This window comes from Triturus cristatus, chromosome 11 (genome assembly GCF_964204655.1).
Source record: "Triturus cristatus chromosome 11, aTriCri1.1, whole genome shotgun sequence".
NCBI lineage: Eukaryota > Metazoa > Chordata > Amphibia > Caudata > Salamandridae > Triturus > Triturus cristatus.
Genome location: NC_140594.1, coordinates 927,869,481 through 927,895,894, shown reverse-complemented (window position 1 = coordinate 927,895,894; position 26,414 = coordinate 927,869,481).

Here is a 26,414-nt window from a genome sequence, read left to right as displayed (position 1 = left end):
CTTGGTTTGCACGATAGATGTAGCGCCACTTGTGTGAGGAATACCTGCACTGTGTTAGGATCCCCACTGTACCTCTCTGGTGTTGCCAAGGGGACGGCTACCGGCATTTCCACTACTACCGCAGGGGTCTGGTTCGTGAGGGAGGTGCTGGGCGTGAGCGGGTCCAATTGGATAGCATCCAGTCTGGCTTTTACATCGGCTGTTTCTTGCCTGGAGGCAGCCAATTCAATTTGCACGGTCGCTAAAGCAGCCAGCACATCATCAAGTGTTGCCATGTCTGTTATCGACCGGGAGACAGTTAGTGTTATTAAGGTCGGATATTTTGTAACGCCCTGAACGTCTCAGGATCGTTTAACAGACACGATAATGAGAACGCAACCACTTGTGAAGGTTTAGTTATTTTAATGAAGGCAAAAATAATACAAGGAATAAACAAAGGTTATAGTCACTGGAATCCTCCAGGCTAAGTACGTTACCAGCCCACAGCACGGATGGTCCTAACCGTCCTCTGCATATACGCCGATCCCGGCGTATGCCAACAGAGGGCAGAAATGAAATGGCCGACAATGCCAATCGGTAGGCTGTGAGGGGCACGAAGAGTGTTGGGGAGAATCGAGGAGTCAGGGAAACACCCAGCCGGGGTCTCTACCTGAAGGGAGCAGCCGCTCAACCTCTTCCTCAGACTGCACCGGGACGCGGAGTCACCTCCTGGTAATGCGTCACCGATACCCCAATCACAAGCAAAGAAGACTGAACCGAGAGCAGCCGCTCGATCGATCCTGTGGACTTCCGAGTCTGTAACGCGGCAAACACCTCCTGGTGTGCGTTACAGCTGGCAGTCCCTGTATCTCTGGTCGGGCTGGGAGTTACGACTCCAACCAGCAAAAGCGCCACTGCGCTTTGATTTAGCCGAGTCAAAAAGCGAAGCTCAATGGTTATCCGGTAGAGCTTCCGGGTCCTTCACAGGTGACGATGGGGCAAGACACGGCCCAGGGAGTAACGACTCGACCTACCTCCGTTCTTGCCTTACTGGAGCACCACTCCGGAACACTGCTCTTCACTAAGCAGGTACGTCGGTTGTAAACACAATATCCGACAGCGTTGTACCTCCCGGTTCCTCCCTTTATAGGGCGTTGTTTTCCTTGAGTTATGTAACAGCTCTCCTGTTTACATAAGGGCGTGTTTTCCTTGAGTTATGTAACAGCTCTCCTGTTTACATAAGGGCGTGTTTTCCTTGAGTTATGTAACAGCTCTCCTGTTTACATAAGGGCGTGTTTTCCTTGAGTTATGTAACAGCTCTCCTGTTTTACATAAGGGCGTGTTTTCCTTGAGTTATGTAACAGCTCTCCTGTTTACATAACCTCTCAACCGCTAAGCATCCTGGGAGATGTAGTCCGTTTTCGCTGGTTACCGTTTTCCTCCCCTCGCATGACAGGAATTCTTGACACCACTGGAGTCTAGCTATCCTGGCTGAAGAGGGGTGAAACCCCGAAACCGGTCCTAGGATGCTTGGTTCCGGTCCAGGGAGGACCTGGCTTGGCAGTTCGGGCTGGACTGTTCCCATGAGGCACAGGGTCAAGACTGATTTGCATATGGCTGGGTTCAAACTGGAATGGCATGGTGAGCAAAAAAACGATGGATTTAGGCCCAGATCTCTGTACTGGGGTGAATGTATGACATTGTTCTGCATTCTGTCCATCAATTGTTGTTTTTGCATTTGTCACCACGAGTGGGACGGGTATGCGCAGACGTGAGTCTCGTGCTCTCCATGCCACTGGAGTCTAGCTATCCTGGCTGAAGAGGGGTGAAACCCCGAAACCGGTCCTAGGATGCTTGGTTCCGGTCCAGGGAGGACCTGGCTTGGCAGTTCGGGCTGGACTGTTCCCATGAGGCACAGGGTCAAGACTGATTTGCATATGGCTGGGTTCAAACTGGAATGGCATGGTGAGCAAAAAAACGATGGATTTAGGCCCAGATCTCTGTACTGGGGTGAATGTATGACATTGTTCTGCATTCTGCCCATCAATTGTTGTTTTTGCATTTGTCACCACGAGTGGGACGGGTATGCTCAGACGTGAGTCCCGTGCTCTCCATGCCACTGGAGTCTAGCTATCCTGGCTGAAGAGGGGTGAAACCCCGAAACTGGTCCTAGGATGCTTGGTTCCGGTCTAGGGAGGACCTGGCTTGGCAGTTCGGGCTGGACTGTTCCCATGAGGCACAGGGTCAAGACTGATTTGCATATGGCTGGGTTCAAACTGGAATGGCATGGTGAGCAAAAAAACGATGGATTTAGGCCCAGATCTCTGTACTGGGGTGAATGTATGACATTGTTCTGCATTCTGTCCATCAATTGTTGTTTTTGCATTTGTCACCACGAGTGGCACGGGTATGCTCAGACGTGAGTCCCGTGCTCTCCATGCCACTGGAGTCTAGCTATCCTGGCTGAAGAGGGGTGAAACCCCGAAACTGGTCCTAGGATGCTTGGTTCCGGTCCAGGGAGGACCTGGCTTGGCAGTTCGGGCTGGACTGTTCCCATGAGGCACAGGGTCAAGACTGATTTGCATATGGCTGGGTTCAAACTGGAATGGCATGGTGAGCAAAACAACGATGGATTTAGGCCCAGATCTCTGTACTGGGGTGAATGTATGACATTGTTCTGCATTCTGTCCATCAATTGTTGTTTTTGCCTGAGTGATGGCAACACAAAATGGCGACGGAGCACAAAATGGCGGGTCGATTTCGATCGCGATCGGAAATCGAAGTTCCTCAAGTCCCTCCACACACCCACACTATTCAGAGTGTAGTAGGATCTGTGGAGAGACCAGTCCCTCCACAGATCCTACTACACACACCCATCATTTGAGAGAGAGATCTAAAAGGAGAGATAAATCTCTTCCCACACCCTACTACACACACCTGTCATTACAGAGAGAGGTCGCAGCAGGGAGGCCAGTCTCTCACAAGCCTGGCTATGCATACCTGTCAGGTAAGAGAGACATCTAAAAGGAGAGCCCATTTCCTTCCCACATCTATCATTACAGAGAGAGGTCTCAGCAGAGAGGCCTCCACACATCCTACAATGCACACCAGTCATCTAAGAGAGAGGTCTAAAAGGGGCGGGTAGTTCCTCCATTCACCCTACTACACACTCCCGTCATCTGAGAGAGAGGTCTAAAAGGAGAGTCCATTGCCTTGCCACACCCTACTACGTACACCCATCCTTACAGAGAGAGAGTTCTCACCAGAGGGGCAAGCCCCACCCCACACCATACTATGCACACCCATCATCTGAGTGAGAGGTATGAAAGGAGAGCCCAGTCCCTTCACATACCCTACTATGCACACTGGTCATCTGAGAGAGAAGTCAGAAAGGAGAGGGCAGTCCCTCCCCACACCCTATTATGCACATCCGTCATCTGAGAGAGTGGTCTGAAAGGAGAGACCAATCCCTCCAAACACTCTACTATGCACACCCGTCATCTGAGAGAGAGAGGTCCAACAGGATAGGGCAATTTTTTCCCACAACCTACTACGGACAACCGTCATCTGAGAAAAAGGTATGAAAGGAGAGGCCAGTCCCTCTTCATAGCCTACTACGCACACCCATCATTACAGAGAGAGGTCTTAGCAGAGGCTAGTCCCTCTACACATCCTACTATGCACACTGGTCATTGCAAGAGTAATGACACCTCAAAAAAAGATTGCTGGTGACATGTCTTGATATCAGAGTTAAACTACCTGAGCAAATAAACAATTTCTATTGAATGTTTATTTGTATTATACTCACACACATTTTACAAAGATTTTGCAAACTGTGAACCATATTCTGTTTTGTTACAATAAAAAAGAAATCACTAAAATAATGTCAGAACACAACATATATTTTACAGTCATTCTACCATACATACACTCACAAAAATAATTATTTACTTTAAAAAACTTTAGAAATTCACAAAAAAAACAAAAGGTTAAAGTACTGTTATAGTTAGGGGAATTTGTCAGTGTGAACATTAACGTTTTCAACTGAAAAAAACACAGAAATTCACCAGTTATAGTTAGCAGAGCCCCTGACATGCACTGATAATGATCTCACATATGACATCACTCATGACATGTTCTATAACATCATTTATGACATCACTAATGACATCTGAAATGACATCACTAATGACATTAGTGATGACATCATCCACTGAGTGCACAAGTGTCCTTTATAGGTATTACTGTTGACGTTAAAAAATATGAGGTGGAAAAATACTATTTTAAACAAATTTCTCATAGTTATCTCAAGTAACTATAACTCGTGCTATAAAGTAGCTATAATTTGCGCCCCCGCCATGCACAGTATTGTCATGAATTATGTCATTTCAGATGTTGCAGTCATGTCATCAATGATGTCATGGAACATGTCATGAGTGATGTAATATGTGAGGTAATTAGCAGTACATGGCTGGGTGTGAGTTATAGTTACTTTATGGCATGAGTTATAATTACTTGAGATTACTATAACTTGTGAACTTCAGTGGTTTTGATTGTTTTAAATAGCATGTTTCAACTGACATTTTCACCTAACTATAGAGTAAGGTTAAAGTTATGTTATAGTTAGGTGAAATGTTCAGTTTAATACTCTAAAAACCATCGAAATGCAACAGTTTAGTTAGAGTTATCTCAAGTAACTATAACTTGTGCCCTAAGGTAACTATAACTTGTACCCCCTGCCATGCACAGTGATATTATCAATGATGTCAAAGAATATGTCATGTTGATGTAATATGTAGGGTAATTAGCAGTGCATGGCGAGCGCCACTTACAGTGAGTGGCTGTAAAGCCTGCCCATTACTTCTATCCATCCACTGCTCATATTCAGGGAGTTACTTATTTTCTTTTTAATTCATCACTCCATGGGAGTGAAATCTGTTCATTGCTCTCTCTTCTGTGTGTGCTGATCTCCCCTTCACAACCCCACCTCTCTACTGCACTCTCCGTTCTGCTGTGCCACCCCCGGCTCATCCATTTCTTCCCCCACACTTCTCGGACCCTTCATAAAAGCCTGCCTTGCAAGAAGAAGGTGAGAAAACGAGCAGCATAAAAACTCAGCTGAGTTTGGGAGTTTACATAAGCCTATCCAATCAGCTTGCACAGTGCAGGTGCAGCGTCCATAGTGCAGGAGCACAGCCAATCTACTTCAAATTGTTCTGAAGTGCCTGCTTTCACGACCCGAGATGGGCGTCCGGTGCTTGGAGGTGGATCTGTGTGCAGTGCCTGCAGCAACTCTAGCGGCCGCAAATCTCTGCTCTAGCTTCAAAACTTTCTGAAGGTCATGTGGGAAACATGGCCGGGGATGGACTGGGAACCCAAAGGAGCCCTGCCAATTTCCTTTGGGGGTAGCAGCTGGTGTGCAAGTGTGCACTGCTGCTTTTGTTATTGAGGGTTGATATTGCAGCACAGCTGCAAAACTGGCCTTCAGTAACAAAACCAAGTCCCACTGCTGAAAAACCAGCCCCCACCCTTACAGCCTGTCAGGGAAATGCCCGATGCTCGTTACGGCCAGTCCGGCCCGAACGTGGTTCAAGGGTTGAGAGAGAAACCAATCCTTCTCAAAACACTTCCTCCTCTTCTGAAAGCCCCTTGCCAGCACATGAGGATTGCTGCTGTTTGATGTCAGAGAATAACTCGTTAACGTGTATGCATGCCAGTGGCAGCATTTATCATGAATGTTACAGGAAAATCAAGCAGTTGCAGGTCCACCTTGCATTATTTCCCCCTGTGAGCATCTCGTTAAATGCTTCTGGAGATTTTCTTCATTGAGTTACTTCACTATTTAAACCTCTTGAATCTGAATCAGGATTATTTTTTTTTAATAGTTTTATCGGCAAACCAATATGACCAAGTGGCAAATGGCTGTTTCCCTGTTGAATTTATTTTACACACTTGAGCATAGATTTACAAAGATGTCACAAAACCAAAGTTGCTGTTCTGTGTTGAGTGAGTGAGCGGAAAAGCACCTTATCTACTAAGATATTGCTCTGTCCTGCTCCCCATCGATTGCTTGTGCACAAGCAGGATGCCTAGTACCACGCACACACCTTTGCACCGCAGTACAAATATGTCATGGTCATGTATAGCATGCGTTTTGCACTGGAAGGGTATCCTTCCAGTACTAAATCTATGACTAAACAAACTTTAACACTCTACCCACTTTGGACGTGTGCTGTACTGTGCAGTACATATGCAAATTGAGAAATGTTTGGAAAAATAAAAACGTTTCTCCTTTTGACACCCACCTCAAAGAGGAGCTATTTCTTGGTGCAAAACCCTGGGGTATATTTACTAAGATTTGCCATCATGTTTGCATCACAAAAGTCATACAAATCAACACAATTTTGTTTTTACTAATTTACTTTCCAGCATAAAACTTATTTTGCACTATAAAATCACTTGAAAGTAGCGCAAAGCAGCGCTATGCGGTGGTTTGCCTTACTTTGGGGCATATCCACAAGGCGGCGATAAAAAATTATCGCCGCTTTTGCAGCCGTTTTCGGCCAAAAAACGGTGATAATTTTATCGCTATATCAGCAAAGTCACGCTATCGCGTGAATCCTTGCCTTAGCGCCTGTTTTCTTAACGCCCAGCTTTGCATCTCTAATGAGATGCAAAGTGGGCGTTCTTTCCTGATATAACTGGAGAAATGTCGCTATCCGACATTTCTCCAATTCTCAAGGGAATCGCTAACAAGCATAGCGATAAGAAAAGTAGCGCTAACCATGGTTATCGCTACTTTCCTTACGCCTGCTTTTCAACTGACTTAGCCATGATATCCTATGGAAGGTGGAAATCATGGCTAGGTCTGCCTTGCCCTAACAGCAAGCTTTTGCCAAACGTTTTGCGATTATCGCTGGATTTCCAGCGATAATCGCACAGTTGGCAGCCTGCGCGTTGAATTTTATCGCTCTGGAGATAAGCGTTGCTGATAGCACACTATCTCCCCGATAAAATTCAGCGTTGTCCGGCGATAATTATCCTCGCGCTAAGAGCGCTGAGCGATAATTATCGCCGGGCCTTGCAGATATGCCCCTTAGTGCCATGTGACGTTCAATGGGTGGTGCATGGGCATTCCCATGCAACCATCCAAGATTTCTGACACAAATAAAGTAAACAGGGTTTTGCATCAAAAAATAGCGTCCACTTCAACCAGGCACTATGACAGAGAAATGCTTTTATTTCTTCTTTCTTTTCTAACTTTGCATGAGTGCTGCACTGTACAGCACACATACAAGGTGGGGAAAGTTTTAAAGTTAGTCTAAGCATAATATTTTGTACTGGAAGAATATCCTTCGGGTATAAATCCTATGCTAGAATCAAGCAGACACTCTTGCACTATGGTGCAAAGGTGTATGATTGGTGCACGGCAGCCTATTTCTGTGCCAGCGTTAGGGAGAGGGGAGGAGACTGCCATATTTCTGTAAATATGGTGCTCTCCTGCTCTCTCTTTCACATGCAGCACAGCATTTACGGCCACTGCACTGCGCGATAATTCAATAAATCTGGGTCCTGTCTGCTATTGTACTACCAATGGAATGCCCCCTTGATGCAAAGTAAAGCAAAGCAGTGCAAGAGTTACTTTCAGGCCTCTTTCCAGAGCAAAAAACACACAGATGATGGACGGAATACAGAGCAAATCAAACATTCACCCCCCAGTCAATAGATCTGGGTTAAATCCATCGTACTTTTGCTCATAATGCCACCCCAGTTTAGACCCAGCCATATTCAAATCAGTCTCGTCCCTGTGCCTCATGGGAACAGTCCAGACTGAACTGCCAAGCCAGATCCTCCCTGGACCGGAAACAAGAATCGTGGGACCGGTTTAGGGGAATCACCCTCCATCAGCCAGGCTAGCTTGAATCCAGTGGCACGGTGAGCCCGGGACCCACGTCTGGGCATACCCTTTTTTGCACTTTTTGCATCTTTTCAGAGCAAAGCATGTTTTGCACTGGAAAGTAAATTAAAAATAAATATTTTGTACCAGTTTGGAACACTTGCGATGCAAACCCTTGTGTAACATGTTGGTAAAACCACCCCTTGGAGTCCCTGCTGATTTAACTGCGCGCTTTCAGAGTTACTATTGGACCCTGAAGCTTCTACACCACCCAGCACTTCTGTTCCCTTACCCGAGGTCATGTGAAGGCTGCCAACTTTTATGTAGACACTAGGATGTTATCAGAGGCACCATCATCTGTGTCCGGTAAAGAGCTGTCTTTTGTTTAACCACACACCTATTTGATTGCCTGGTACTGCATTAAGTTATCAGTCACTATTCCGATTAAGGCTCAATTCATATTTATTAACTCCCCATTCCTAAGGTGCTATCTATGTTAACTCTTCCCACTTAATGTTTGTTTATCAATTGCTTCCAGCGTGGCAGCCTGTGGGCAGTTGGCACACTCTGTGCACATTGAGTTGTGTCCCAACGTTTTTTGCAACAGCGACGGGCGCTTTTTGCAACCATTGTTGCAAGGCATGCCTATTAACATGGTTCGCCAACCAGTTCCAAACAAAATTGTACAAAACTTCCAGGACTGAAATTTAACTTTGCCCAGACTGAAATTACTCAAGCATGCAAGCTTCTCTGTGCATTAAAATAAAACGAGTCCGCCCAGCAGGCAACACAATGAGCTCTCTTCCTTTCTTAATGAGAGGGGTCACTGAATGTCTAATGTGTTGTCTGAGCCCTTGTGCTGTCAACCTGTACTGAAAACACAGCCTCCCCAATATTCAACCTAGTTCAATGTATTTGACTGAAAATCTTAATGGGACTGATGGAAACCTTTCAGTTTCAGACAGGACTGGACTTTCTAACAGCCGTTCTATCCATATTTGACATAACTTCTCTGGAGTGTCTCTCATTTTGGAGGGTAGCTTTGGACCATGTCAGTGCTCACTTTGAGCTGACAGTTGCAGGTGTAGCCCATCAGCAATCACTTTTGGGGACTGGCCTTATTTTTCCTCAGCAGGCTTTTATCCAGAGCAACTGAGAAAACAAAACAAAAGGGGAGAAGGAGGAAGGAACCAGGGTTAACCAAGAATGGTGTATGGCAAGTAAATAGCATAGAAATGGATGTGTATTTGTGTGGAAATAAAGAACTGTAGAATAACATTGGTGTAGAGTGAAAGGTCGGTGACAGTTGCACTGTCAAGCCAGACCTGAAAATCTCTATAGGTTATGGACAGCCCTCCTCCCACCTGTGCTCCTGCCAGAGAAAAAACAACATAAATTATCTTGATATCTGAGACACTTTAATAACATTACAATGTCATCTGTGTGCCCCTGAAAGGTCAATCTCAGGCTGTTGGATAAATAAACAAAATGATCACAGCTGGGTGGAGCGCAGGCCCTTTTAGGTCGAGCTAGGGCAACGCATGAGTCGCTCTATGAGGCATGGACTTGAAGCTTGCCCATTTCCCGTCCATCTTTTCAATTGGCTCCTGTTACTGTTCTTTCTAAATGGTTGCTTTTGATTCATGAATAGGCTTAGTAGTCCCTCCTTAGTACCGCCTTGTCTGCATTTGTAACCTCCCATGAGGACTAGACTTTTTACTTGTGTTGTTACATGGTCTGTTTTATCTACAGGCTGTGAGCACTATTTTCTTTAATCATTTTCCCCTATTGCAGCCATGACGTGCTTTCCTGCAAGGATGCCTGCTTGATTACTTGATTAATTTAGTTTAATATGCATGGGCGCCATGCTTAATCACAGTGCATGCGTAATTTAACATGCACGGGCGCCGTGCTTGATCACGGCGCCCGCTTAGTTTAATATGCACGGGCACATTTTTGTCATTGCTTTACTTTCTAAACAATCACCGGAACCTGCGCTTTAGCTTAAGATGTTTAAAGCTAAAGCGCAAGTTCCACAATGGTCTCACATTTGCGAGAGTTTGAGGTATTGGCATTGTAAATGACAATGCCTTTTATTTATGTGTTTTAAAAATCTGCAAGCGGTATGCACCGCTTGCAGGTTTTCAAAACATAAATAAAAGGCATTGTCATTTACAATGCGAATACCTCAAATCTCGCAAATGCGAAACCTATCGGATTGCAAGTGCTTGTTTGAGAGAGCACACAAATTCAAAACAAATACTCCTTGCTACCAACATGTGGGCGGAGCCAAAGGTTCTCCTAGCAGGGCTCACATATATGTCTGGTGGCAGGTGCACTGTCACGTCAGACCACAAAAATAAATCTAAGAGGCAGGGTGTGTCTGGTGGTGGATTAAAGGGGCATGAGGTGGAATCAAGACTAGGCAGTCTTGGTATTCGGTCACAATAGTCAGCAACCCACTATTAATTCTTTTACACATGAAGCGCTGCATTAACCTAATAATAAACTGTGTTACATTTTCCCGATGTCAGATTCAACATCATTGTTATTGTCTCATCTTCCTTAAGCCAGTCCAGGAATCCAGTCCAGATTTCCCTAGTAGTTCTTGCCAATTTTGCACAATGCAGAAATTGTTGCTGATCAACCCTGAAGGTCACTTGGGCTTACATGAATATTAAGAATGTCATTGGAATATAAATCTCCTGCTCACTCACAACCCCCTTCTCTTCACTGTGACACACGTAAATCTTGATATTGTGGATCACCACTGCCTAAATGGTGCTGTACCCGCTTAGCAGGATTTCTGCCCCTTCACCAGTGTCAGCCACAAAGATCCCATTGCAAAAACATAAGCCTAAATTTGTGTAGAGGTCATGCAACACAGCGCAGGACAGCAAGTAGAGTGGGGGTACTGCATTGCATGAAAGTAGAACAGCGCAACATCTAGTAAGATGTGGTGCTAGCTTGGTTTCTAGGTCGAGCATTCAAGACCTCTAGTATATACTTTAGTATATACTTGTATGTGTATATGCTTTGTGGGCTCTGGAGATAAGCCCTAGGACTTATCTACTTCCGCTTAGGGACTTTTTTTCTGTTCAACTGCCTCCATTTACCGGTCTTGATAGAAAACGACCAGTAGAGGTCATTAAAATACCAGAACTGCTTTCTGCTGAGGGACTTTATTTTTTAAAATGTTTCTGGCATCTGCCTTTATTTAACTTTCTTGATAGAAAACGACCAGCAGAGGCCAGTAAAATACCAGAATCACTTTATCATTCTCAAGATTTCAGTCCATAGAAATTGTCTTCCACGAGCACCCGTAGACAGTAATATTGTTTTCAAATCTTGTATTTTCAGTGATATGACCACCGAAGGCCCTGATTTTATATTAAAAACAGAGCTTTGGACTATACCATTTCCAGCTGAAAGGCAATATTTCTCTCCATGTGTTCCCATACCTTGCGCGTCACGCAGTGTGGTGCTTACTTTCCCTCCATGTTAAAGAACAGTAGATGTTTCAGGCTAATGTGCTGTATAGCTAAATACATATAAGGTCCCAAAGGCGAGACCGATTGCATTGCAAATGCTTGTCCACTGTGCTGCTGCACTTTTGCCGAAGTGACACCTGCCTGCACAAAAACAATCTGAAAAGGCATTTTCCTCTTTCTATGTGTGCTGCAGAATGCAGCACACATAGAAAGAGGAAATAAAAGAGGAGAAATAAACATATTTCTTGACGTTACGCCTCACCTCGGGAGGTACACAGATTTGGCAATTCCCCAGATTTACATGATTTTGTCAATCTGGGGCAGCGTCAAAATCCATTGGGGTTGTTTGGGAAAACCCACCACAACACCCATGGAATGCCTCCCGGGCACAGAGAAAGGCAATGCAGTGATTTGAGCTGCGTGGCCTTACTCCCAATTTATTAGGCCACTCAAAGCCACGCAAGGTGGCTTCATAAATCAGATTAAGAGCCCTGTGCCATGTATGTACCATTTTACCTGGTGCAAAAGTGACACAGGGCTCTTGTTGCTTGAATATGAATTTACCTAGAAGAAACAAATGACAAGAGGCAATTGGCAAAACAGGAAGAGTTGGTTTAGTTACAGAACCGGATCGGAGGACTGTCTCAAAGTACAATCAATTTGAACAAGTCTTTACACATTTCTCTGGGTATCATAAAATACTTCCGGTGATCCTTTTTTTTGAAAATGAATGCATGCATTGTCTGTGGAGTCATAAATAAGGCTACTGATAACAAATGTAGGTGAGCTTCGACCTTGCGTGGACACATTGGGGGCCAGTGGGTAACATGTCCAGATGTCTGGCATGAGGAGCATGTGATCACTGTGTGTACTGTGTGTCCTGTGTCCTGATTAGTCATGTGTTCCTAACTTCATGTGACACCTCCATAGAACTTAGCACTGCCATAGAAACCTTAATAAAAAATTTATATTTCACGGTGCTGGGAGATTTTAATTTTCATCTTGAAAAAATTACAGACCCAGATTCGCAAAAATTCATTGAGGCTGTGGATGCCTTTGGACTTCCCCTAATCTCCAAGGTTCCTACACATAAGGCCGGTCAAATGTTGGACAGAATCTTTTCCAACTATGAGGACATTAAGTTACTGCCATCCTATCCTGTGACCTGGTCGGATCATTGGGTGGTTAACTGGCTAATGAAGACTAAAAAACTGTCATGCATAGACCATCTATTCAATATACAATGGGCAGAGCCTGGCATAAAATCTCTCCAGTCGAATTAGAAGAGGCTGTTACCTCTAACCCCTGTCAATTGTGGGACGATGTGGAGCAAAATGTGGATACCTTCACACATTGGCTAAACACAGTATTGGACAAGATAGTACCAACCACCAAAATGTCTGCAACAAAAAAATGTCCCAACCCTGGTATAATGAGAATCTCAGACTATCGAGGCAGGACTGCCGCAGGCAGGAACAGAAATGAAGAAAAAACTATGATGCAGGAGAGAAGACTATGTATAAGGCCAAATTAGCAAAGCATAAAGAGGGCATCCTAAAAGCAAAGACCACATATTTTTCAGAGCATATAAAAAAGGCCTGTGGCGCAAATAAAACCCTCTTCTCAGTCATCAAGAAATTGGTAACTCCTACTAAGGCCACTACCACTGGAATGAATCAAGAATTCTGCGACAGACTGGCCAGTTTCTTCCAAGAGAAGGTGGTAAACACCTATAATAGGTTGGCAGCAAACAAAGCAGTGCATCCTCATGACAAGTACACAACTGAAGGCTGTGAGAATAAAAAGTCTCTCTTTATTTGAGACCCCCTCAGAGGATGAACTCAGAGACGTAACTCTGTTAATCAAAATCAAGCCCTCCATATGATCCCTGTCCGCCTAACATAATGCACCAAATATCTGCCCAGGTAGCAAGTAACCTGTGCCAAATTCTAAACAATGTGTTCAAAAGTGGGACTTTCCCGGTCCAATGGAAACGTACTTCAATTCTCCCACTTCTGAAAAAAGATAATTTGGACAGTGCTGAGCCGTCTAACTATAGGCCTATCGCGAGACCCCCCTTCGCGGCTAAATTGGCGGAGAAAATTATGACTAAGCACATTTCAGAATATATAGAAGCAAAATCACTGCTTGATGAAAAGCAACATGGTTTTAGGAAAACTTATAGCACTGAATCCGCTTTAATCATAGCCACGGAAGAAATACGTGAAATCCTCGATGGAGGAGGGACCGCGCTATTGGTTATGCGTGACCTTTTGGCAGCATTTGATACAGTTAGCCATGAGATTCTGGTGGACCGGCTTTAAGACTTAGGGATAAAAAGCACTGCAATCAATCTACTAAAATCATTCCTATTTAATTGACAGCAAAATGTGGCAATGGGGAAGTTTGTCTCCAAGCAGTTCTCCTTACCATGTGGAGTGCCACAGGGATCGGCACTCAGCCCTACACTTTTTAATCTTTATGTTACGCCACTGGCATCGCTTATAAAAAATGTTGTTTTTTCATTCGCCTCTTATGCAGATGACACCCAAATAGTGGTGTCTCTTACAAATAGGGAAAACAGTCCTGGATGCGCATTCAGCACTTGCATGAGAGAGGTGAGTGACTGGATGGATAAAAATTGCCTGAAACTGAATGCCTCAAAGACCGAGGTCATCATCTTTGGCAACAAACCCTCCCTCTGGACACCAGACTGGTGGCCGCCTGAGTTAGATACCCTACCCACACACTCAACCAAGGTAAAGAACCTAGGTATTATAATGGATAGGGAACTTAAATTTAAAGAACAAGTCAACAAAATTACAGCGGCATGCTTCTGTTCTATAAGGTTGATTAGAACATTGCAATGTTGGCAGCTTCATTGAAAATAATGGAGTGCTCCGGGCTTATCATGGCTGGTATAAGCCCGGAGCTCCAACATGCCAATGCTTCTTTGTTCACAGCTCTAGCTGTGAACAAAAGCTTCAGCGAGCCTGAGGGGATTTCAATCCCCTTGCGCTCCCTGAAGCTTTACTTTTATTTGTTAGAACATTCTGCCCTCTAGTGGCAGAATGTTCTGATAGCCTTATAGCCCTTCGTAGCTGGGCTATACCGGCTATTAAAGTCCAGCTGCCTTGTTAAAGTCCCTCGCCTTCGGCTTGGGCCTTTAACGATGCAGCGGGCCTTTAATAGCCGGTATATCCCGACTGAACTGCTAAAAGAAGTAACCCTAGCTATGGCCCTTACACAAATTGACTATTGTAATAGTCTTTATCTTTCAAATGCTACAGGTCTCGTTAACAGACTTCAGATTTTACAGAATGCAGCAGCCCGCCTCATCTTTAAGATCCCCAAAAATGAATCAGCAAGGGAAGCCATCAGAAGACTGCATTGGTTGCCTGTCAGACAAAGATGCACATTCAAGGCCCTTTAAATCCTTACACGGACTGGGACCAGACCAGGTCAAAAACAAATTGAGATGGTATACGCCAGCAAGAACTCTACGTGCAGGCCTGGCGAAAAACATGAGGGGCCCTCCAGCGAAGAAGGCCACATGGGAGGCAGAGGTTTCTTTAGGACCACAGCAGTGCTCTGGAACCAACTGCCTCTTGCCATAAAAACAGCACCCTCATTGATCAGTTTCAGAAAGGGCCTACAAATCTGGCTATTTGTGGAAGCTGGATAATTTTAGCTTCTTTTTAGTTCTCGCCCACAGCAGACTTTCTCCACTTCTGCTGCACCGGTTCTCAGCTTTCTATACAGCCAAGACGCTTTCGGGCATTAGTTGCACTCTACATGTTTTATTTACATTACATTAAATTACCTCCCCGGCCATGTGTGCTTTATTTGGGCCAATATCCCTGGACTATTGTGGTGTTGCTGTGCTTATCTGGGGGATAAACCTGAGTTTCCTGTTCACACATTTGTCTGCCGACTACTTGCCACCCGCTTGTGAACTGTCAGTCAGTAACCTCAGGCCTAGGTCACAGAGCCTGCCTGACCTCATATTTCAGAGTTGGGGGTTGATGGAGAGTTCATAACGGCCAAATTTAATAATAGTGATGCAATGTCACTTGTATGTGCAAGTGTATCATTATAAACATTGGCATCGATTTTGTCAATATCAACAGTCTCATATATAAGCCCAGTTGTGTCTGTTTAGCATTAACAAAGTAAAGCAAACCTTATCCGAGTGTTTGTAAATCTGGGCCTTAGTGTAACATCTAGGTGTGGTCGGTGACTATACAAAATGCTGCTGTCCTAGTTCATGTGGTAATGAGAGCCCTGGATCCCAATTCGGTATATCTGTTTTGTACATTCATTAGTTTCCCCACAGGCTTTGAAAGTCAAAGCCGATCTCCAGACATCAGTGTGTTGTATATGTCTTTGGTGTTGCCACCTCGAATGAGGAAACATATATTAAGGGAGTTAGACTGACGTTTATATTGGTCTGATGAAACTGACCATTAAGGTTGAAATATGGACTATCATCCCATCAGGCGCAATCTACTGACCAGTGACTTTGAGCCTACCGGACATTTATTACCTTGCACTCACTCAATCAGCTGTGGTTGTATCACACTTGATTGTTTGCAATAAAGTTTATCAGCACTCTCCTAGTTTTTTTGTATTCACCTTTGCTACAAAATACTACGTTGCATTGCATGATATAAACAAACTGATTCTCCTTTATCTTAGCCCCTCATATTATATGGCTAGTAGGTACCTTTCCTATGTTATATTCCGGATACTGAATGTTTGTTTGACTCCAAGGCTGAATATAGTCACTCTCCTTTTTCATATTTAGTATTATGAACCTATGATAGCTCACTTGCAGATACTGATACGTGAATACCTGGGAGCCATTGTCCTCTGTTGTTTCAGTTTCCTAGGATCCCATTGGAAAATGTATTTGCCTTGAGTACATGAGTAACAATGTGCCAGACTAGGATCCATATTCAAAGATCCTGTTGGTGTCTGTCATAGGCCTTTCAACTTGCAGCGTGCCCCCTGATAATATATAGAACAGATTTATAAAGACTATTAAAACATTGGAATGTTGGAAGCTCCATTGAAAACAATGGAGTGCTCGGGGCTTATAATGGCTGGTATAAGCCCGGAGCGCCAACATTCCAATGTTTCTTTGTTCACAGCTCTGGCTGTGAACAAAGGCTTCAGGGTGCCTGAGGGGATTTGAATCCCCTCGCGCTCCCTGAAGGCTTCGTTTTATTTGTTAGAACATTCTACCCTCAAGTGGCAGAATGTTCTAATAGCCTTATAGCCCTTCGTAGCAGGGCTATACCGGCTTTTAAAGTCCCTCTGCTTTGTTAAAGTCCCTCGCCTTTGGCTCGGCCTTTAACGATGCAGCGGGCCTTTAATAGCCGGTATAGCCCGCTACGGCGGGCTATAAGGCTATATTAGAACATTGGAATGTTGGAAGCTCCATTGAAAACAATGAAGTGCTCCGGGCTTATGATGGCTGGTATACGCCCGGAGCTCCAACATTCCAATGCTTCTTTGTGGCTGTGAACAAAGGCTTCAGGGAGCATGATGGGATTTCAATCCCCTCGCGCTCCCTGAATCCTGTGTTTAATTTGTTAGAACATGCTGCCCTCTAGTGGCAGAATGTTCTAATAGCCTTATAGGCCTTCGTAGCAGCACTATACCGGCTATTAAAGTCCCGCTGCCTTGTTAAAGTCCCTCTCCTTCATCTCAGGCCTTTAACGCTGCAGTGGGCCTTTAATAGCCGGAAAAAGCCCGCTACGGCGGGCTATAAGGCTATATGAACCCCTGCAAAGCCACACACAGGCCCTTCACAAAGGGCCAGATTTACAAGGAAAGTGACTCGGTGCGTGCCGCAAGCCATTTGGCAGCGTTGCACTGAGTCACTTTCAAAGCATAGGGATGCAACATATTTACAACAATATGTTACATCTCTTTGCTTTCCTCTGCGCTGGCGCACAAACTGCTGCCATGCGCCGGTGTAGGCACCCTTGCACCATGGTGCAAGGATGCTTGCGTTGTGGGGAGATTGTTTATGTTCAGGAAGGGATACCTTCCTGTACATAAAAAATCACCAATGTTTGCTGCAGAATGCAGCATGCATAGAAAGAGGAAAACAACGAGGAGAAATTAATACATTTCTCCTCATTGCGCCTCCCTACGCCACCCCTGGGGAGGCATAGCATTCAGACGCATTTCCATATATACGATTTCTCATAAATCTGGAAATGTGTCTGGTTCCATGGGTGTTGCGTGGGAACACCGACAGAAACACCCATGGAACTCCCCTTTCACGCAAACTGCTGCTTGCATAGGGGCCATATTTACAAGGACAGTAAAAGTCACACAGGGTGGCTTTACTTGTCCTTGTAAATTGTGGCAGTAGAATGCGCCCCCAGTGTGTCACAAAAAGTGATGCACCGGTGGTGCAAGTGTCTTGTAAATTTGCCCCAAAATATATAGGTCGAAACGCTGTCAGCACAATGATACACAGACTGAGGATCCCGATACGCACTGGTAGGAAGGGCTGACAAACTGTAACAACCACATTCAGTTCTGGAGTGTAAGACTGTAGCTTTGTGTCTTCTGTATCTATACACAATCTTATTCTTGGTCACAAGGTTTTTCTTTTTTTGGTGTGATCACTGGGACACAGAGCACTTTAATTGCACCACTATCTCGGTTTATAGATGATCAGTATCTATGTTTTGTTTTAAATAAATAGAAGGTTGTCTTTGCATATATTGAGAGGCTAGTCATTTTGTTCTTTACAGTTAACATTGATTGTCTATAGCAATTTATTTGCTATGAAATATAAATATGTTTATGTTAAATGAGTACTTGGCGAACCAGTTTCCCTTGAGTAGGCAAAGTCAAGCACAGTGATGCCAAATATTGATAAAGGATTTACTTTCCAGTAAAAAAAATTGAAAGTGGCACAAATAGCAGTTGCTGCTGCTTTGAACTATTTTGTGTCAAGGGGGCGTTGTAAGAGTGCTACTTGGGCCTTCTACCCTTCGACTTTGACACATAGCGAGATCTATAAAGGTTGTTAGACCTGGCTTTGTAAAAAGAACTAATGCCTCCTTCAGGCAGGCATTATGTAGGTGAAATGCATTTTATTTTGCCAAACATTTCAAACATTGCATGTGTGTTTCGTGTACCTCCCACATCCGCGGTGTGAAGTGCTATGAAGTTTGTGTAAGCATACGATTGTGTACTGCAACGGTACCCTTCAAGTACAAAACCTGTGCATGCTTTTCGACAGGCAACCTGTTTGTGCATCAGCACAAGGGAAGGGAGCAGCAACATGCCATATTTAGTACAGTTTACTCTGTGCTACCCAGCCCTCATTGATGCACACCCTGACGGGCTCACCGAACAGATTCATTACTGATCCTTTTGTGGAGTCCTTGGCTGCGCTAACGATTCCTGGATTAGTTTCCTGATCAATGTATGAAATATCTCGGACCCTGATATCGCTTTTACTCAACATTTTGGTTTTATTCTGGACCTTGTAAAAAGAACCCCAGCGAATATCTCTATCCATCAAGACATATTCGGCGTGTTTGTTTGTCCCACACTACCTATCAACTTCCGCCCTGATGAAGGTGTTGCCCCTCTAAGGCGTTACACCGAAACGGGCGTTGGCGTTTAACTCCTCTCGTGCCCCTGGACTTAGTCTCCACCCACCATCTGGAGGATACACGACAATGCTCCATCCTATCATCAAGTGGCAGTTTTACCATCTGGAGTGCTTTGTGATGTTCTAGGAATGTATTTGCTTTGAGGAATGAATGTGTATACCATCATGAGTGAGTGCAAGTATGACTGATAGTTATGATTGTTACGTGTGGGACATATTTATTTATATACTTATAGATGACCTTGTATGCTTTATATATGTATTTTTTGGAATGTGATAATTATGTTTGATATTATGAAAATAAAATAAAAATAATTTTGCTAATCAACCAGTCCACTGAAATTTTGAATATATGTGTTGGTCAGCCCCAGGTGTTGATATGAAATTTTTGGACCTTCTTTTGGGCCTTTTGTAATCCCTATGGGCGGGTGACCTTTGTTAGTGGTGGTTCTACAAAATTGTCAGGGCTGCTTTGGGGTTGCCACTGTGGCCCTGGCGGAATCTGAGGGTGTCTTCTGTGCTGTAGAGCCAAGAGAGAGGCAGAAAACTAAAAAAGATACAAGCATTTTCGCCAGGATGTCTTCTCCCTAAAAGAAAGGTACATTTGTGCAATTGGTTAATTTATAAATATAAAGGCAGCTTGGAAGACAGAATTAGCTTTCATTGGTGAAATCACTTCACGCTTCACAATGACAAATATTTATTCCTTTTGATAGGTAATGTAACGTGTTAGCAGGCGAGCTCTGGAGTTCCTGCTTTTAATGGACACACTCACGAACTTCGCCCCCATTGCAGTTAGGATCATTGTTTCAATACTTTATTCAGTGCACTTCGACCACTGTCCTAACACTGAGCTGGCCGGAACAGTGGGCCTAGAGAATACAAGTCATGAATGATGAGAGGAGGATAACTTTCCACAATTCATACTGCTGCATCAAAACTGTTTGATGCCTCTGATCTGGTGGTCAAGGAGGCTGGTCTAGGACCGCTTTCTCCTCCTCCTTTCTCTCAACGGGAAATGGAAGTGTCTACTCCAGGTGAAAATGCAGGAGTCCGGAACCTGATACTCGTTGGCCACATGTTCAATGGATCCTCGGGTTGTTGACATTTTATTGTATATGTAAACATCTGGTGGGTGTTCACTGGCAAATGCAGGTGACACATGCTAATTGCGGGTGAGTTATGTTATGTTATGTTAATTTATTTCTTCTATAGCGCACGGCTACTCCTAGGAGCGTCCCGGCGCTTTGCTGAAGAACATTGGCAGACAAAACAGAACATAGGGACTGCAAACAAAAGACAGAAAAGAGACTCAAGTTATCTAGAAAAACTTAATTAGTGAAAAGCCACGTTTTAAGCCCCTTTCTAAAGGCAAGGAGACTCGGGGCCTGTTTAAGAGAGAGTGGTAATTCATTCCACTCCTTCGGGACTAGGTAGCGGAAGGATCGACCACCCATCCTTGCACGCTTAATGACCGGGACTGTCATTTTAGATAGCAAAGATGATCTCAGGGCCCTGCCCGGTACATATCGGGAAAGACGTTTCCTTATGTACTTGGGGCCGGAGCCTTGTAGAGCCTTAAAGGCAAAAGTCAGACACTTAAAAAGAATTCTTTTAGTGATCGGCAGCCAGTGTAAGTCTCTCAAAAGGGCCGTGGCGCCGGCTCTTCTTGGGAGCCCGTAAATAGCACGGGCTGCCGAATTCTGGACCACTTGCAGACGGGTCAGAAGATATTTTGGTACGCCCAAAAAAAGGGCGTTTGCGTAGTCCAGTCGCGATCCAATCAAAGCCTGAACAATAGTCTTCCTATGCTGAACAGACAAAAGAGGAAGGAACTTTCTCAGCATCCGTAAAATGCCGAAGCATTTACCTGAGAGGCACGAAATATGTGGCCCAAAAGACAGTTCACTGTCCACAATCACTCCCAGGTTTTTTGCCTTGAGTGACACACTGTCAGGTGGAAACAAATCTTGAGGCCACCAGGCTTTCCAGTCTGGTTCAGAGGTGCAACCAAAAAAGAGCAACTCTGACTTGTCGGGATTACACTTTAACCCATTACACCTAAACCACTCGAAAACCGCCCCCAAACAGTCCTTAATCTGTACGCCATCGAAAGTCCCGCCCCTGTCACAAGTGAACAGGAGCTGGGTATCATCGGCGTAAGATATGACCTGGGCGCCAAAAGACTCCGCGACTGCCGCCAGAGGGGCCATAAAGATATTAAATAGCGTGGGGCTAAGGATGGAACCCTGCGGTACCCCTACCTCTAATGGAGACATATCCATGGAGAAAGGAGGCGCCCAGATCGTTTGTCGGCGGCCGGCTAGAAAAGATTTAAGACAACTCCACACCGTTCCCTGAATGCCGCACTCCCAGAGTCTTTCAAGGACGCGATCATGAGGGACGGTGTCGAACGCCGCCGATAGATCTAACATTACCAACATAGCCCTTCCTCCAGAGTCGAGTACTTCCCTGATGGCATCAGTGACCTCTAAGAGGGCCGACTCTGTGCTGAAATTTGCACGGAACCCAGATTGCGTGTCGTGCAGCAGATCGTGCTCCTCAATGAAATTAGAAATCGTCCGATGTACAAATTTCTCGGCCACTTTCGCTAGGGCGAGGAGAAGGGAGATAGGTCTATAGTTGGCATGGATGAGGGGGTCCAAGGTAGGCTTCTTGATCAATGGCAGGATCAAGGCATGTTTCCATGCTTGTGGGACCACTCCTGTTAGCAATGAAGAATTCAAGAGTGGATTCAGTAAAGCATTTAAAGCAGGTGCCACCTTCCCCAGATGTTTAGCTGGGCACGGATCAAGTGGAGAACCTGATTTCAAACCAGACAGAAGCTCCAGGGAGGTGTCAAGACAAAGATGAGGAAAAAGTGAAAGAGAAGGGCCTGTACTCTCCCTAAATACAGAGAGGGGTGAAAAACCTGCGGCCAAGTGTGAGCTAGGGTAGAGAAGAGAGGCTTGAATAGTTGTAATTTTGGTCGTAAAGAAAGTTGCAAGCTGTTTTAACCATTCTTCAGAATGAGTATGAGATGGAGTGCAAATAGCAGGGGACAAAAAATCCAAAACAACTTTAAAAATTTCCTTACAGCCATTTTCAGCCTCATCAATTCGTCGCTCAAAGTATGCTTTTTTTTCCTTCCAAATTGACTGATGGTAGGCTTTAGTTATTACTCGAAATTTTGCTTTCTCAGTCAGGTCATAGGCCCGTCGCCAAACTCTCTCTGCCCTTTTACAGCCCTGCCGCTGCTCCCTTAACTGGGGAGTGAACCATGGGGCAGACACTCTGCGCTCGCCATATTTATGCTTCTTTTCGGGAGTTAAGATCTGAAGTCTGGCTGTCAGCCAATTCTGAAAGAGACTGAGATTCCCTTCCAACGTACCCGAAAGAGGACATGGAAAGATATTAAGGGCCTCAGATAGCATTTCCGCCGAAAGTAGATGGAAAGGGCGCGAAGATCGCGAGGTCTCTATAGATTCTCTCACCCGGGTGAGAACGGTGACAGGTACCGAGAAAGAGACCAAAAAATGATCAGACCAGAGTACAGGTTGTAAGGACTCTATCACAATAGCTTTTGTAGAAAAGATCTGGTCGAGAGTATGGCCTTTATTATGCGTCGGCTTTAGAAGAAACGGAGACAGACCTAAGGTATTTGTAATGTCACTTAGTTTCATTGCGTCAGGGTCCGCTGCGATGTCCATGTGGATATTGAGGTCCCCAAGGAGCATACAGTGCTCTGATCTGAGACAGGGGACAGAGAGAGCGACTTGTAGTACATCAAGGAACGACCCTATCGACCCCGGGGCTCTATATAAGAGAATCCCGGTACAAGCCTGGAGAGGGGAGAGCTGAAGGGTGAAGCCCAAGGCTTCGCATCCCTGAATGTTCTCTACCGGAAAGGTTGAGCAGGGAATGTTTTTATTGACCACAAGAGCTACTCCTCCCCCTCTACCAGATGTTCTGTCCCTCCTAAAGATGTTATATTCCGGAGGGATGGCGTTGGCTAGGTCAGGTGTTGAACAGTCACTCAGCCATGTCTCCGTAAGGAATAAACATGATATATCGGAATTATACAATAAGTTCCAAATATCCAAAGAGTGACCGATCAAGGATCTAGTATTGAGAAGAAGGCATTGGTAAGGGAGCGGAGTGGTATCAGGCGCAGTCCCGGTGGAAATTGGAGGCCGCCATCCACAAGTAGAACAGCTTTTTCGAAAATGCCGGCTGCCAGGGAATGAAAGATGACATTGGCCACTAGGGGGGCGCAAGGCAAGTAAATCGGCCGCACTGTAACATACCATACCGGTAAGATTACACACCGGTATTACCAGCATAGACAGCAATAGACACCTCTCCGTCCTGCCCCGGACACTCCCGAGACGCGGACGAGCGCAGACGGGCAGGACTCTGGCACGACTCCGGCGCAGGGAGGCGCACACCACTGCGCGTCACCGCTGCGCGTGCAGACGGCTAGTTTAAATGCGCCGTCGGAGCCTGCACTGCCCGCCTACTCCCCCAAAATGGCACCCAGCATACACCTGGCAGTTCCTTCCCAAACCAAGATGGCTGCAAAAAGATCACCACACTTCCCAGTAACGTGATCCGCCAAAGAGCGGTGTTGGAGCAAAATTTTATAGTGCAAGTAAGCGGGTTGAAATGTGACTAAAATCAGGGGATAACAAAGAATAATAAATCAAATAGCATACAAGAGGGTTCGATTTTTAAAAATAGCGCTAATCGCAAACGCGTTTAAATCTGCGGCAGGTAAAGGTTCAGTCAGCTAATGACTGAACCTGACAGGTATGTCTTCAAGGTTTTGGAAACTGTTTCTCTACATAAATTTTGAAAGGCAGCAGATTAGGGAAAAAATCAAGGGGCATATTTATGGCAAAGCCACGCAGCGCAGCAAGTCACCTTGCTGTACTTCATAGCAGGTAAAGTGCAGGAATTCGCTGTATTTGAAAGAATACGGCGCATTCCTGCCTTTGTCCCTGCACTGGCGCTGGTTTGGCTGCCTAGTGCCAATGGAGGCACCCTTGCACCTTGGTACATTGTATGGTGGATTGTTTTTGGGCAGGAAGGGGCACCTTCCTGCATAAAAACAATCCCCTAAGGCATTTTTGTCTTTCTATGTGTGCTGCAGAATGCAGTACACATGGAAAGAGGAACTAACAAGGAGAAATAAAAATATTTCTTCTCGTTACGCCTTACCTAGGAAGGTACAGAATTTTGGCACATTCCCAGGTCTACCACCTTTGGTAAATCTGCAAATGCATCAAAATCCATGATGTTGTGTGGGAACACCCACGCAACACCCATGGTACGCCTCCATGGCGCAGAGTAATACAACACATCGATTTGCACTGCATTTCTTTACTCTGGATTTATGAAGCAACTCGGCTATGCAATGTGGCCTTGCTGGCATCATAAATACCATTTTGGGCTTGTGTCGCTTACGTGTTGCAAGCGCGACGCAATCCCACTCATAAATATGTCCCCACATTTTTAGGTGGCTTTCATGGCACAAGCAGGTGTCCTTTTGCTTATGACTCCTGATAAAAAGTGTAAATACAGGCCCTCATTTACGGGATTTTGACATAGGGCAGCGCATCAAGTCACCTACCTGCGCTGCCCTACGTCAAAGTGAAATGGCAGGATTTATGCAATACAGTGCATTCAAGTCTTTCTCCGTGTGCTGGCACGGTTTCGGCAGCTTAGCGCCAATGTAGACACCCTTGCACCATGGTGCAAGGGTGTCCCGTTGCATTCTGGATTTCTGGATCCTAAGAGGCTTTTTCTTATATGTGTACTGCAGAATGCAGCACTCATAGAAAGAAAAAAAAGGAAAATAAAGATATTTATTCTTGTTACGCCTGGGGCCTTTTTAATGCATAGTATGTAGACATTATTTAGCATTTTGTCATGCCATGTGAGCATCCATTCAAATGTTTAACAAATGTACTCCAATCTTGTCGCAGTCCAACATCTTAAAGGGTTTCATCGAAGGACTGGCTTAGCTTGCTCTTTAATTTGCTTTTCTCAAGACCTTCCCTATCACTTTCCAGTAGTTAGAAACAGCAAGTGATAGGTGGAAATGCTTTAATTTAGCTGCTCTGGGTCATGTTCTTGTCCATCATTTCTTTGCTCACTGTGCGTCTTCAAACAGTAAGTAACCATTGGTAAATTATCTTTGGACCTGCTCCAATAATAACAGTTTAGCCTGAACTCCTAGGCCACGTCTCTATGAACAGGAATTTAAGAACCCCTCGACAGGTTTCAGCCTGTGGGATCTTTTCAGAGTATGATTTGCATATGACTACTCATTGTCTGGCCAGTACTTTAATTTTTAAAGGACTAAGGGGGATATTCTCAAGGACCGGTGATACCTATCGGAAACACCAGTTAGAGGCAGTTTTTTTATCGCCGCCTAACCCTGAAAACTATCGCCATGTTAGCGGTGTATATATCAAGCCGTCGCTACATGGCGATAGTATCAGGGAACGGCGGTGAAAACCGCCGCTAACATCAGCGCGATGGCGATAGGAAATCCTGCGTTAGCGAGCAAAAACTACAGATAGGCCCATTAGCGGCAAAAAAACTCACTCCTATTAGTCAACCTCCAATATAAAATAGGCATAAAAACAAATAAAATGCAGAATGGAGTAGCCAGGGCCAAGTGCAACACACATCAACAGCCCCTGCTAGCTACCCAACATCCAGGATGACCAGGATGAGAGCCTTGATGCCTTGCTTGACCTGCATCTGGAACCTGGATGCCTTGCTGGACCTGCTTCTGGAGCCTGGATGCCTTGCTGGACTTGCGCCTGGAGCCTGGATGCCTCGCTGGACCTGCGTCTGGAGCCTGGATGCCTTGCTGGACCAGCGCCTGGAGCCTGGATGCCTCGCTGGATCTGCATCTGGAGCCTGGATGCCTCGCTGGACCTGCGCCTGGAGCCTGGATACCTCGCTTGACCTGCATCTGGAGCCTGAATGCCTTGCTGGACCAGTGTCTGGAGCCTGGAGTGGGATGTGGAGGAGCTGTGGAGCCGATGAGCCTTGGCGGTAGACATTGAGGCGCGACAATCGCCCGTACCTGGTGATGAAGTGTGGCAGGTTGCATGGACACATGTTGCTGACCTGTGTAAGAAGACCGCCTTGCGACCCTTGGCGCTGTTTATGGTAAAGGCGCTCCTGCGCACCAATGTAGTGAGGTCCGTATCACATACTACGATCCACCACTACACCGGGGTGCACAAAAGGGATTACCAACGCTGTGTGCCGTCTCCCTGCATCAAAGGCCTGATGATGTTGGACTGGCGGTATGCTCTGGAGGGTGAGGCCCCTGTGCTACGCCGAACTTGTGGGGCGTGAGTGCAGCAATTTCACGCCT